The sequence below is a fragment of the Tenrec ecaudatus genome, chromosome 7, assembly GCF_050624435.1.
Source record: "Tenrec ecaudatus isolate mTenEca1 chromosome 7, mTenEca1.hap1, whole genome shotgun sequence".
Taxonomy (NCBI): Eukaryota; Metazoa; Chordata; class Mammalia; order Afrosoricida; family Tenrecidae; genus Tenrec; species Tenrec ecaudatus.
Window position 1 is genome coordinate 76,882,629 of NC_134536.1, and position 15,604 is coordinate 76,898,232.

At 41.4% G+C, this 15,604-nt stretch overlaps 1 non-coding gene and 1 pseudogene across 1 annotated transcript; both read right to left on the reverse strand.

Moving 5' to 3' along the window:
* Window positions 1-3,277: 3,277 nt before the first annotated feature.
* On the reverse strand, window positions 3,278-3,411 carry LOC142454055 (small nucleolar RNA SNORA42/SNORA80 family). The gene has a single exon (XR_012785586.1). It is a non-coding gene; the product is annotated as a small nucleolar RNA SNORA42/SNORA80 family (small nucleolar RNA).
* Window positions 3,412-12,482: 9,071 nt separating this feature from the next.
* Window positions 12,483-14,216, reverse strand: LOC142452400 (eukaryotic translation initiation factor 3 subunit H pseudogene; annotated as a pseudogene).
* Window positions 14,217-15,604: the final 1,388 nt, after the last annotated feature.

Here is a 15,604-nt window from a genome sequence, read left to right on the forward strand (position 1 = left end):
CTCTCTTGATGGCATGTCTAACGTTCCTGAGGCAAAGTCTCACCACCCTTGCTTCTAAGGAGCGTTCTATGGCATTTCTCCCCAAACAGATCTGTCTGTGTGGTGGCAGTTGTTTCGCACCAACTCCTTGTTGGTCTTCCTTATTCAGTGACCAGCTTTCACACACATAGGAGGCCTTTCAAACTATAAAGTCTGGATCTAGGACACTTGGGTTTCATAAAAACGAAATGGAAGACTTAAAGCTCGATATCCTTTACATTAATGAGCTGAAATGGACGGGTCTTTGCCATTTCGAATCACACCGTCACATGGCTTACTGGGAACAACGGATTCGAGAGGAATGATGTCGCAATCATTGTCAAAAAGGACATCTCAAGCTTTTTTCTCAAAGTACAAGAAGGAAACATAGATGAGGAATCTAAGAAACTAAAGTCCAGAAGCTAAAGATAGAGAAGGACCTTCCCTCAAAACCAACAGAGAGATTCCTTTTCCCTGAATCCATACTTTGAGAAGTTTCCCCTTCAAAACCAACCAATTGTAGTATTTCTGCTATAAACCAAATGAAACTCACTATCACCAAGTCAATTGTAACTCAGAGTTAACCTATAGGATGGAATACATCTGCCCCTGTGGGTTTCCAAAACTTTAACTCTTTACAGGAATAGAAAATTTCATCTTTTTCTCTATGAAGCAACTGATGGCTTCAAACTGCTGACCTTGCAGTTAACAGCCCAATGCAGATCCTACTATGCCACCAGCTGGAACAGATATTCTTCCTATATATGTTGAAGATTGGTGGGTAAATCAGCTTCTTTTCCTCTACTTCTAACAAATTCATTAAGTATATTATGGCCAAATTAATATTTCTAAAAACATGCTTTCAGTATCATGCCTCCCTAATGAGAAAGTGTGAGTTTAAAAATGCTTATAAGCTTTAATGAAGAGCTTCTTGGTTCACCATTTGATGTGTTTAACTACAACATATTTTCTACTTGTTTTTCTAGCATTTTCTCTGGTTATCTTTTCCCATCTAGCTTCTTCTCTGACTTGATGATATGCTGGTTTATGCCATTTTGTTTTTATTCATTAGATTCTTTCACCCTGGCATACTCTCCCTGTCGAATTCAGTTATAGACTTTTTACTCATTTTCTAAGATTCAATTAAATTCTATTCCTTCCATGAGGTTTCTCTAATCATCTTTGCAGGGCATTATCTTTATTCTCTGAATTCTTGTGGCCAATGTTTTACTTACTTAATAGTCATCTGATATTGCTATAGCTCCTTTGGAGAATAGCATATCTATCTATTTAACCAGATAGCAAACCATGAACAATAGAGATAATTTATTATAAACCTTTGTATAGCAAAAAGAGCTTTGTGTATAATAGATACATAAAAATTTTATTCTAATTAACAGTAAAGGCAAATATAACAGTAAAGTAAGATATCTCCATGAGAAATTAAATACTAATTTTTGAGATAATGGTAATTATGCCTAAAATACCAATGCTGAAATATAAAATAATTTCCATGGTGCTCTTCTAATCATCCCCACTCACTGCCACTGAGACAATTCCAACTTGTACTGGCTCCACATAAGGCCACTGAGACTGTAAATCTTTATGGGAACAGGTAATCTTATTTTTCTCCAACAGAACCTCTGGCTGGTTTGGATGGCCAATGTTTTCCCAACACGTTCACTCTTTTTTCCTTATAATTGCAGTAGAGTGCATTTGACTTCCATTTCCATTTAGTAAATGATAATTAGAGTCCACAAAAAGGAATATTACCTTGGACTTTTATAGAGAAAGTAACGGTGGCACTGTCTCAGATTTACCGTGTCCTAAATTGGGATCTTTATATTACTGTTTGGAAAACAAACTGAGAAAACAATACATGACTCAGAGAGGCGTACATTGATTCATTCATCTGTGTTAAAAATATTTCTTGAACTCTGCAAACATCACTGACCTATGAACCAGGGATATGATGGTAAGCCCTTCCCTGGCCCACGCTGAATTGGGCAAAAGTAAAGTAATCTGTATTATAATTATCAGAAAGAAAAATAACCCTATACTTCAAATATAAACAAGAGAACAGGGGATTTTTGGAAAGATTAATGACATGTTCTCAAATTGTATGAATTCCTATTAGAAATGAAATATCCACAATGCGCTATGGACCGTGCTATGTGGTGGATGTTCAACAGCGCTGTCGATCTTCTTACTCTGCAGCAACTCACTCTCTCCTCCCCTAGTTCCTTAGCAGACTATATTTCCCGGCTAAGTTGATTTGGGTTCAGTCCATGCTATTGAATTGATCAATGACATGTGGTCAGAAAAGATAGTGTTCCCATTTTTAAGTGAGGCTTCAGTCGTATTGTAAATTTTTGTTTCCTTTTGTACTATTTCTTCTTACCATACAACAATGCCCCATGTAGCCATCGTTTCTTCAATCTTTGTTTCAGAATGAGAGATGTGTGGAGCATATCTGAACCCAGCAAGCAGTAAGACTGTAGTTCTTGGTAGGTGCTACCACGTTGGCCTTGACTCATAGTGACCCCATGCACAACAATGAAACAGTCTACTGCCACTACGCCACTTCATCTCCTTGACAGCTTGCCTCTGTTTTGAAGACTGTACACTCTACCAAGAGTGATGTCTTTTCCCAAGGGACTGGCGTCTCTTGATGAGATGTCCAAACTATGTGAGACAAAAATCACACTCTCATCACTTCTGAAGGGTGTTCTGATTGTACTTCTTCCAAGACAGATGTGTTTGTTCATTCTTCCAGCAGTCCACACTATTTTAAGTATGCTTCACCAACACCCTAATTCAAATACATCAGTCCTTCTGTAGTCCTCGTTGTTTGTCATCCAACATGAATATGAGGTGATTATAGAATCCCATGACTTGAATCAGGCAGTTTAGTCTTCAAAGTGGCATCCTTTCCCTTGATTACTTTGAAGAAGTCTTGTGCAGCAGATTTGTCTAATGCAACATGTCATTTGATTTTTTGATGACTGTTTCCTTGAACCTTAACTGTGGATCCAAGCAAAATGAAATCCTTGGCAATTTCAATCTTCTTGCTGTTTATACTCATATTGTCCAGATGTGAGGAGTTTGAGTTTCTTTACACTGAATTGTAGTCCAGATCGAAGGCTGCATCCTTGATCTTCATCAGCCAGGGCTTCCAGGCCTCTTCACTTTCAGCAAACAAGGTTGCGTCATGTGCATATTGCAGGTTTTTATTTTTATTTTATTTTTTAATTTTTTTCACTGTGCAACCCACCTCAGTGCCTGAAGCCCACGTGGGTAAAGCCAGGCAATGGTTCGGGTGACAGTTTGCTTTTGCATGGGACACTGTGAGAGGCCCATGGGATCGGACCTGCCACAAATGCAAACCCATGCACGCAGGTTTTTAATAAACCTCTTCCATCATGATATTGTGTTCTTTTACACATAGTTCACCTTCTCAGATTATTTGCATATTATCATTATTATCAGCATACCGATCGAATAAGCATGATGAAGACCACTAGTTTTCTGTCAACTTGTCGTACTGTAGTTGCTTGCATGTTGTGTATTGCTGTACTGCTGGAAGCTAGGGCATCGATATTCTAAATACCAGCAGGGTCACTCAAGGGGAGCAAGTTTCAGTGGAGCTTCCAGACTAAGAAGAGCTTATGAAGAAGGAATTGACTTTCCATTTCTGAGGAAATAGCCACCAAAACTTTAGTCCCTAAAGATGAGCCCCTCAGGTTGTTTGACACTCAAAATGTGACTGGGAAGGGCTGCCTCCTCAAAGTTGAGGTGGCCATAGTGATTGTGGTTGAGAAACGCTCCCAGGATCTACATGGGCTGATGGGGTACAACTCAAAATGACAGGAAACAGCTGAAAACAGCCATTAATCATCTGAATATGGATTGCACGCAGTATGAATCTAGGAAAATTGTGAGCTGTCAAAAATGAAGTAGAAAATCTATAGATAGATATTGTAGGCATTGCTGAGCTGAAATGGACCTCTATTGGCCATCTTGAATCAGATTACCACGTGGTTTACTATGCTGGGAATGACAAATTTAAGAGGCGTAGTGCCATATCCATCATCGAAAGGGACATATTAAGTACTATTATGAAGTACAATGCTGTCTTGATAGGATTTCAGGGAAATCCAATTAATACAACTATTATTCAAACTTATACACCAAACACTAAAGCTAATGGTGAAGTAAATGAAGAATTCTACCAACTTCTTCAGTCCTAAATTGATTAAGCATGCTGTTATGATGCATTCGTTATTGGCAATTAGAATGCAAAAGTTGGAAACAAAGAGGGAGGAGCCGTAGTTGGGAAATAAGGCCTTGGTGACAGAAAAGAAGTTAAGGATCTCATGAAAGAATTTGGCAATACTCTGGTGTCTTGACTGCAAATGTCTTATAGAATAGCATTACTATCACGTGCAAATAAATTTTGTTGAAGTCAAGTCAAAAACTGCTGAAGTGAAGTCTGAACTGCAATACTGCATCAACAAGGAGTTGCTGGAAATTCAAGCTGGATTCAGAAGAGCATGTGGCACAAGGACTATCGCTGCTGCTGTCGGATAGATCTTGGATTAAAGCGACAAATGTTAGAAAAATGGTTACTTGTATTGACAATGGAAAGACATTTGACTGCCTGGATCCTAGCAACGATGGATAGCATTGAGAAGAATGAGAACTCCAGAAGGCTTCGCTGTGCTCACGTGGAATCAAGAAGCCGTCGTAGGAACAGAACAAGGGAATGCTCCATCACTTAAAATCAGACTTGGTGTGCACACGGGTGGCACCTTTGACCATGCTGTTTGCTGAGTAGCATGGAGTCATGCCTAACTTTGCTCAGCCATGTCCAGTTGAGACACCACCAACCTAAAGTTGGCATAAAATTATGGCCGAAAAATAGATTTATTGTTCTTAGAGTCCAAACTTGAAGGTGTTTGTTTGGTTGTCACTGAAATGACTGACAAATGCAGCAATGACCAAGTTGTCTATTAGAGAAAATCCAAACCTAATCAAATACACTGTCTTCCAGTCAATTTCAACTCATAGCCACTTTATAGGACAAAGTAGAATTGTTCCTTGGGGGTTTGGAGAATATAATAAATCTTTACAGGAGCAGACAGCCCCATCTATTTCCTGTTGCTTGACTGGGGTTTTGATCTGCTAACCATATGGGTAGCCATATAAGGCGTAACCTGCTGTGTCACCACTATTTCTTCTGGTAGAGAAAACGGACATTATTAAACAGGTAATTATCAATGATCTGTGTGCTGCGAAGAAGTAAAGTGTTCCCACAAATATGTATAGCATTTATGGTGGCCTTACATTGGTCTGGTAGAAGAGGGAACATCTTCTGGGTGACATGTACTTACTCAGAAATTAATTTAGCTTGTAGTCATTATTTAAAATATCCCACACCATCTTATATTAGGGGGCAGAAGCATCTTTGAGAATTTCAACCTAGGAAATGCAGATGCTATACCCAAAGCTAAAAGCAATATCCTGTTTATGTTATGTGCCATTCTATATGGGATACATTGCTTTCATGAAGGAGGAAAGGAATTCAGTTATTTCTTTTCACTTACTCCAAATATTCCTGCAGTTTCTGCAGGGCAAGTAACTTCTACTGGCATATTTTGTCATGTAATAATCAAGAATATTCCTCTTAATTTTATAGACTCACAAATGGCGTAAATTGGTGTAGTTCTTGAGTGGACCTGGGCTTAATATTTTTATTTTGCAAGAAAAGCAACGAGGTGTCCCAAACTGCTTTCCTAAGGCCCTTGTTGGAGTTGGAACAGGATTGGGGCTAGAGATCAGGTGTCCTGATGTCTGGATTCTGATACAAGTGGCACTGAAATGATTTCCTTATTCCCATACACATACTTTTCTTGGTTGAGCTTTAAGGAAATAAATCTTTAAAATATTATATATTTATTTATATGGTGAGGTAACTAAGTGTTGGGCAGTGGTTGTTATTGCTATAAAGCAAAGGGATCATTAGGGTAACAGGTTTCCCTACATTTTCCTACCATCCTGGTCATCTTCCTGCCATTGAGTCCATGGTGACTCACTGTGATCCTAAAGGACACAGTAGAACTGCTTCTGTACGTTTCTAAGACTGTCATTCTTTATGGGAGTCGAAAGCCTGGCCTTTCTCCCACAGTGACTGGTGGTTTCAAACTGCTGACCTTGTGGATCACAGCCCAATGTGTAACTGCTACACCAGCAGGCTCCTTATTCCTGGTGATTTAAAGTTTTATTTATAGTATACATGGTTTATAAATTGCACAAGTGTTTTCATGATTACTCAGTGAACATATTTATTTATGGGTTCCAGGAGGGCTGAGAAAATATACCCCTAATACCCAACAAGTACTTGACCCATAGGAGGTATTCAGTGTGTTTCTCGTGAATTAATGACCAGCCCTTGGAAAGGGGCATCGTGCTTGATAAAGTACAAGGGCAGTGCAGAAGAGGAAGACCCCTTATCACAATGGATTAACACAGTGTCTGCAGAAATGGGGTGACAGAAATTGTGACGATGGTACAGGACGGGGAAGTGGCTCATTCTGTTGTCAATGGGGCATTATGAATCAGAACCTACTTAGTGACAGCTAAAAACAACAGTGAACAATCCTTCGTCCTTGCCAGACCTGTAGAGCTGTCATGCTTCAGCAGGTGGTGTGAAGTATGTCCTGTGCTTATCACTTGTAGACAAATTGTGAACAGATTATATCAGCTCTTCACAGAACCTGAAGTAAATGAATTAATAACTTACCTTGAGTAAGTTTTTATTAGCAGATCACATAATGAATATAACATTAAAATGTAGCACTAAGAATAACAATAAGATATAAACTGACACAACAATATTGCATTAAAATTATTTCATTTAAGAAGTAAAAATTATGCACAGTGACTCATGAAATGAAGATTTAGTCAAGTGGAATGAATAGAATTACTAATAACAGATTTCAAGATGCTTTGAATGACTAATGCCTCAGATGGAGGAACTAGAGAAGCAACCATGCCCCTAATGTGCTATCTCGATATTAAGAATAGATTAGTGTGGCCTCATTGCCCAACTTTTAATGCTATAGCTGTGACATGTAAAAAGTTAAGGTTTAAGAAAGGTAGCAAAAGTCCTGAATACTTGTTTTGTCAGCTTTTTGCCTTGGCACTTCAAGATGAAAAAGATTGGAGAAAGAGAGCACCCACCAGCATTTCAGTAATTGCACTCATAGTCCTGGTGCGTGGGAGTGGCCAGCTCCCCCCAGCGATAGTCGTTCGGTGTTCACTTATTCTGAGAACGCCACTTTACTTCTTCACAGCACACAGGGCATTGATAATTACCTATTTAATAATGTCAGTTTTCTTACCAGAAGAAATAGTGGTGACACAGCGGGTTAAGCCTTATGTGGCTCAGGGTAAATGTTAACTGTCAGAAGCGGTAACCACAAGCCACGCTCGGGATTACACTGCAGAGAAGTCCCTTAGCAAAATTACTGACATAATTAGACCGCCAGGGAGGTTAAGTCCATTAGCCAAATGGGCCTGCTCACTAAGTCCCAGAATTATGAAGGTTACAGAAACACTAGATCTGGGCCAGGTCCTGTCTCATCAAGTTCACCCGACTGGGCTCTTACACAACCTCCAAAGGAGGAGGGGCCCAGCTGGTGGCTGGCTTCAAGGGAAAGAACAGGTGTTCTTAGTATCTTGATATTCTTCCCACATTTTCAGTCAGGAAAATATATCTGCTCAAACAGCCCAGAAAGGGAGATGCCTGAAGTACATTTATTGAGTTCTCTAAATGTAAAGAAAACATTATGGAGCGTGGGAAGCCTTCCCCAATTACATCTGCTAAAAGCGTTTCTAGTGGCAATAGCATAGAGCTCCTGTCCCTGCAAATAACAACAGAAACAAAGCAAGGGCACTGTAATCAGGCTGATTGAGACTCAGAGGGCACCTGCAGAACAGAGCAGAGCTGCCTCTTTGGGTTTCCCAGCCTGTAAATCTCTACTGTAATAAGAATCCTACTCTTTCACCCACAGACCAATTAGTGGGCTCAAACTCCTGACTGTGAGGTTAGCAACCGAACACATAAGCCACGACACCACCAGGGCTCTCCTGTGCAGCACAAGCAGGAACCAAATTCCATCCTACATCTCCACCCGTCTCCTTAAAAAAAATCATTTTATTGGGGGTTTTACAGCTCTTAAAATATTCCATACATTAATTGTATAAAGCATATTTGTACATATGTTGCCATCATCATTTCTAAAACATTTTTCTACATGAGCCCATTTTTCTACTTGAGTATGTGCTGTTCATTTCCCCCTCCACCCCTTCCCTCCCATGCTTGTGAATCCTCGATCAATTATATATTGCTATTATTATTTCATATCTTACACTGTCTGTTGTCTCCTTTCACCCACATTTCTGTTACTCGTCCCCTTCAGGGGCGGGGAGGAGGCATATGTAACCTACCTTGTGATGAGACATCTCCCCCTTGTAAGGTCTGAATATTCTTAGTTGGAAAGGAAGGATAAGAAAATAGCATCTGGAAAAATATTTATTGTAATGTCAAAACGAGGGATTGGTAATCTCGCTGTAAAAGAAAGTTGGACTAAAGAAAATCGTTGAAGATCATGAAAAGGTAACTGAGTTGGCTTTTGAAATGGAGAAGTATTTTCAAATATACCCACCTCGTTGTCAGAGTGACTGCTTTATCACAACATAAATGTCGGTTGTGGTAGGAGAACAACAGATGAAGAAAATACATCTTTCATATTCATACTCCAGAGACATGATTTTTCTCAACATGTTCCTTTACAGGTTTTTAAAAAATATATAACTTCCCATTAGATCATGCAGTTTCATAACTACTTATTATATGTCTGTTTGAATTGGAAATTCATAAGAAACTTTAGATGAAGAGATTTTTTATTTCCAGAATCTGTTTGTTCCTTTTCAGATACACCATAACTTTGGCTGTCTCCTTAATATAAGTATTTAAATATACGCATACTTAAATCTCCTCCAGATCTTTTTGATCTCATTTCCCTTTGTCCCATTATTACCTTTCCTGGGTTGTCCCCTTTACTCCCCCACAGTCTGAACTTTTCTTGGCTTTTACCAGAGTCTTTAGGTTACAATGTCAAGGTTACCAAGACCCTATTGAGTCACTACTTTGAAACTAGGTTTTACACTTGGCTCTTTTGCAAGGTTTCTGCACCTCATTTAACCAAACTCATTGGCATTGACTCATAGTGGCTTCTCATATGGTTTTGAGGCTGTCAGTCTTTATGGGAGTAGACAGCCTCATCTTTCTCCTGTGTAGCAACAGGTGGGTTTGAGCCCAGTGTCTACCCCACAGCACTGCAGGGCTTCTTTCTGCACCTCATAGGTACTGCAGATTTGTCCCTAACCACTCAAATGATTGGGTTTCTCTTTTTTTCTTTTATGAGAATCATTCTTTCAACTTAGGGTGCAGGGAAAACTGTCTGTCGCCAATTAGAGCACAGATTATTATTATTATTAATTATTTTAGTCCCTTTGAAAAAGTCCATGAGTGGCACAGTTTGTTAAAATTCCATTTGCACTTCTGTAGAGAATATAGTAAAAAAGAAAAGAAAGAAAAATCCTATGGAGCAGCTCTACTCTTAACACATGGGGCTGTCATGGGTCAGAATCTGCTAGATGGGAATGTTTGGGGTTTATTTATGCTTTTGCTTGTTGCTTTAAAGGCAAAAACCTCAGACGATGGTTTCTGGGTCATACAATAAGAACACATCAATCCATGAACATTCTTTCCCCAATGCTGTGCTGGCTTGATCACTGTAGCTTTCTAGCAAGCCCAGAAGTCAGGCAGTATAAGCTTCCATGTTTGTCCTTCAGTATTTAGCTTTTCCAAGTCCTATGTCTTTCCATATAGATTTAGAACACGTTTGTTGATATGTGTAAAATAGCTTGCTGACAGTTTGACTGGGGTTGTGATGAATCTATATACCAATATGGGAATAATTAATACCTTAACAATAAGGAAATATCCACGTAATCAATTTGGACTATTTCTCCCATTAATCCTTTTGCAAAATGAAAGGATTCTTATCTGCTCCAGGTTCACCTGACCCAGGCTGCCAAAAGTTCAGTTCCAGTTTTCTTCTTAGACTTGGGTTTACAGCTTAACCTAATGCACGTGATGTGCTAAAATCATGACTCTAAAGTTTGTATCATATCTTGTTTACTCCCTAATCCACATTTGTCTTCAACTAGATTAATTGATTTATCTCGGAAGGCTACAGTGAACTAGATTGATTTCATTCCATTTATGTACTCTGTGCTATCTAGTATTGTTATAACAGAAATATCACAAGTAAACGGCTTTAGCAAACAGAAATGTATTCTCTCGTTGTTTCGGAAACTATAAATCAAAATTCAGGGCACCAGATCCTCAGGAAGTTAAGGCTTAAATATGACAAAGATAGACCACAAACAAAGAAAAATCATCTGGTTGAGAGACCTTTAACACAATGTCATAATGGCACCCAAGGTTTGGCTGAGATACCAAAACACAAACTCACGGCCGTCAAGTCAATGCTAACTCATAGGGACAGGATAGAACTGCTCCTTTGAGTTTCTGAGACTCTAACTCTCTTTTTAAAAAAATTATTTTATTGAGGGCTCTTAGAGTTCTTATCACAATCCATCCATCCAACCACTGTGCCAAGCACATTTGTAAATATATGGCCTTCATCATTTAAATCCTTTTTTTTCTACTTGCGCTCTTGATATTAGCTCCTCATCTCCCCTTCCTCCCTCATGAACCCTTAATAATTTATATATATATATTTTCATGTCTGTGGTAGTTATATAATGTTATCAATTTAAGAGGATTAAGAGTGGAGTCTAGCCTGTCAATCAGGTCATAGCCAATGAGGCCTCTGTGTGGCCATGGCCTTTGCCTGAGGATTCTCGGAACTCCTCCAATATTCTTCCTTGGAGGCAGGAGGCACTTGCTCTCTTGGCTCACTCCCTGGGTGACATTGCAGCTGATGAGATGCATAGACGTATGCTAGTGCCCTGAGCTGGAGAAGCCACATGGAGTCCCCTGCCAGTGCTAAGATGCTTACACCATCATGGGATCCACAAGACTTTCTACTCACTGACCTGTGATCTTCCTGCATTCAGCGTCATTGCATGTGTTTCCTGAATATGAAGAGGGCTTTATAGGTTGGTATTGGACATATGAACCAATATTGGACTTATGCACTTAATCTGGACTGGGCTGGGATGTTTTCTCAATATTCAACTGCTCTTATGTATAAAGCTCTTTCTTATACACATATGAGTATCCATGAATTTGTTTCTCTAGTCTTCCCAGACTAACACAATTTCTTACACCAATTGTTGGCTCTTTTCACTCACTTTTCTGTTGTCCGTCCGTGTCTCTGGAAAGGGGTTATATGTAGATAATTGTGATCAATTCCATCCTTTCTTTCCCCACCTTCCCTTCCCCCTCCTGGTATCACTACTCTCATTTTTGGTCCTGAAGGGTTTATCTGTCCTGGAGTCCCTGTATTTCCAGCTCTTATCTGTATCATGCTCTTGCACATGCTCTTGTGTAACCCGATTTACAAGGTGGAATTGAGGTCATGATAGTGGGATGGAGGAAAGTTGTGTGTTCCATCAGTGTTATACTGCAACCTGACTGGCTCATCTCTTCTTTGTGACCCTGGTGTAGGGGGATGTCCAAGTGTTTATAGATGGGCTTTGGGTCTCTACTCCACTCCCCCTTATTCACATTGATATGGTTTTTGTTCTGGGCCTTTGATGCCTGATACCTGATCTCTTCGACACCTCATGTTCACACAGGCTGGTGTGCTTCTTCCATGTGGGCTTTGTTGCTTCTCAACTAGATGGCCGCTTGTTTATCTTGAAGCCTTTAAGATCCCAGATGCTATATCTTTTGATAACCAGGCACCATCAATTTTCTTCACATGTGCTTATGCACCCATTTTGTCTTCAGTGATTGTGTTGGGAAGGTGAGCATCACAGAATGCTGGGTTATTAGAACAAAGTGTTCTTGCTTTGAGGGAGTACTTGAGTACAGGCCCAATGTCTGTCTGCTACCTTAACTGAACATATAAATATATGTACATAAATCTATAGTTTTACATGTAAATATATTTACACATGTACATGCTTGTATTTAGACCTCTATAAGTGATCTTTGCTTCCTAGTTCTTTCCTCTGTTTCCTTTTACTTTCTCCTTGTCCCACTGTCATGTTTGGCCTTCACTTGGGTTTCAGTAATTCCTCTTGGCTGCTTTGCCCTTAATTAAGCCCCATCAGGCATCCTATGCCCTCTGCACTATCAATTTTATTTTACTCATTTAGTAAACCATGCTTCAATTTTATTTTTTGGCTAGAAAGAAATATTATAGCCAAAGCAAGCCATGGCCTTGGACAAATCTTCTATGCTTTTCAATCCACAAAACAATTTCTTCCAACAGTTGCCCCAATGTGATCTCAAGAGTCCATGTTAACTCCAGTTCTGGGTGCTCCCTTCCCTTAATGGTTATATTCGTGAAGATTTTGCCTAGGCTGGGGGCAGTGAGCTCCTTACTACTCTGGCAATGAGTGTTAGTCTGGCCTGCAGAGGCAGCGAGTCCATCCTGGCCCGGCCCTGGGGGCTTGGAGGCTTGGGAGTGGCGGCTCTCCTGGGTTCTGACACCGCATATTCTCCTGTTGGCGCTGCTGCTGGTACTGATGTTTCTGCTGCGGCTGCTGCTTGCTAGTGTTCCTCGTGTACGTGTTATATTTAACAATCTCTCGGCTCATCTCCTCCACTCTGTCCATCGGCAACTGCAGATTCTTCCCCAAATGATTGCTGCTTGCAAGGCTAAGCAATTCCTGTTTATCTGCCATGGCCGACTTCTTCTCAAGTTCCCACATGAGAACATTGATCAGATGTGAGTTTTTTATTAGGATCGGCACTTCACACATATGCTCAAAGGTGAGAGTTGCCTTTTTCAATGGTTCAGGAGAAAAATCCTTTTCGTTACAAACTTCCAGCCCTTTAGGAGTCAGTCTGTACGCCTTCAGCGAAAGAGCTCCTCGGGCATTTATATAGGATGCTAAATGAGCACCATCGACTCCTCGGTGGCCTGCTGGTCCCTGAAACGTGAGTCCAGGAACGCCCGGATGATAAACGAGCCATGGAGTGTGGACTGCACCGACCCACGTGGAGGTGCTCTGTGTCCACATGGTGAAGGCTCCGCATCATTTCCATCTGATACTGGACGTCAACAAAGCCGGCATCATCCTCCGTACTCTGGGGGAAAGGAAAACACTTGGTAATTTCAAGCCAATCTTCAGGCCCAGAGGCACTCCATGGACAAATTCAGCTCCTTTATCACAAGCAGTGTGATCACTAATTACTTAACGCTCTTAGACATTTTTAAATGCTCAGTTTATTCACTGCAAACACACATCAAACAATCTAATAAGAACTCAAACTGCTCAGGATAAGTGTATTGGGGCAAGTATGAGCATAAGGTCCTACTAACAGCACATATCACACATATCTTCACATATCATTCTAGCATCACAGTCCCAGCAAGCATTGCCTTCATCGGTGGACTCACCCCAGGTAGAGTTGGAGAGAGCAGGAGTTGATGTCTCCTTGGTTCCCAGCTCTCTGAAAAGTCAGTGTTTCTACCTGGGCTTAGAAGGACAGCTTGGCTGGCTCTTTGACGTCACCAATGTCCAAGTCAGGTCTTATCGGGTTTCCCCACACTTTAGGTGGTGACTTCTTGGACCAGCTGTTGTTTCTTGGCGACGGTCCAACTTCTTGGCTGGGCCTTCATGTCACACTTTATTTCTTCTCTAAAGTGGAGTTTCCTGTGTTTGTTTCTTTTGAGGTGGCCCAATGTCTTGCAAGGTAGTTCAACGTCTTGCAAAGAAGTTCTATGGTGCGCTCATCATCCTTGTCCTTCTTGATGATGCTTGATTATTTGTAATACTGCCAGGCCATCGATCTGCACCTGTTTCACGGTCGAGTCCCGGGAGCCGCTTTGGCCTCTGCCCTTTCCTGCGGCGCCGGTCATGCCAGTGGAGCAGGTGGTTGCTGGTCCAGCGCCTTCCTTGTGGGATGCCGTCTTTCTCGCCATCCATTTTAGATCACTCGTTCCCTTGTCCCTGGGTTTGTTATCACCCCCTTCCTTTCCCCGGCCTCCCCCTCTCCCGTGTCCCCCGAATTGTCAGCCCTGTTGTTTTTTCCTCTGGATTGTTTATCCTGTCTGTCTTCTCTAGATAGACCCACAGAAACAATAAGAAGCACAACGGGAGGAGAAAAGGACATCTCCTTCTGAGCAGCCAGTGTTTTCAAACTGCTGACCTGCGGATCGTACTGTGTCACCAAGGCATCTCTTGGTGGGATGCTGTTGGTGTTGTTTGTTGTTAGGGGACATTGACTCAGTTCCAAACCATAGCCCCCTTATGCACAACACAATGAAATACTGCCTCGTCTCACGCCGTCCTCACAATGGCCCCTGTGCCTGAGCCCACTGTTGCAGCCACGGTGTCCATCCACCTCCTCCAGGGCCTTCCTCCCCATTCATTGCTCCTCTGCTTCACCAATGTGCTGTTCTTCCCCAGGGACCGCGTCCTCTCGACAGCATGTCCAACATGCTGAGACACAGAACTTTAAAACGGACATGGAACAAAAAAGGAACTGCTAGAAGCACATGAGTGTTGGCAGATAAGTGCATCGGAGTTACAAGTGGAATTACAGGGGCAGAACCATGATTGGGACGCATACATGTTGCTAAACAGAAGACCTTACAAAGACAGTCAGGGTACGACTAATAGGGCATGACTCATGACTATGGGAGCCCGGTACTGTCCATCCAGGACACACCCAGGCGTCTTTAAGGGAGTCTGCCACCGCCTTCCCCCCAACCCCCTCCGGCTCCCACCCTGCCTGGAAAAAGTAGAGAGTGGAGGTAATCCACTTTCCAATGCACTCTGCCTGAGGGCAAGACTCCATCTTTAGTTCATGATCAGAATGAATTAATTGAAGGCTTAATCCATGTAGGGTCTCTGCAATGGATACGGGGTTTTCACCGTGTCTCCTTCTGTAAACAGGTTGCTCAGCATTGACACTCTAATCCAGGCATCACTTTTCTCTTTGGAGCCAGAGGGACTCAGCAACAGGATGCTACAAATCACAGTCAACTTGGTGGCAGTGAGTTTGCTTTTGAAATATTTTTATTTGGTGCTGTGAGTGAGGGTGGTGATTTAAATAAAAGTTATATGTCATACCGTAACCTGATTACAACTGATTGATCATATCAGATTTTACCATAGAGAAGGATTGCACGCCCTGGAGGTGTGGGGTTGTTGTACATCGATCATTGTGATCGGTTCTACCTTTCTCCCTCTTATCCTCCCACCTTCTCCCAACCCTCATGGTATCCCTATTCTCATGATTTGTGTTGAGGGGTTTATCTGTCCTGGATTCTCTGTGCGGAGGGCTCTTATGTGCACCATTGTACAG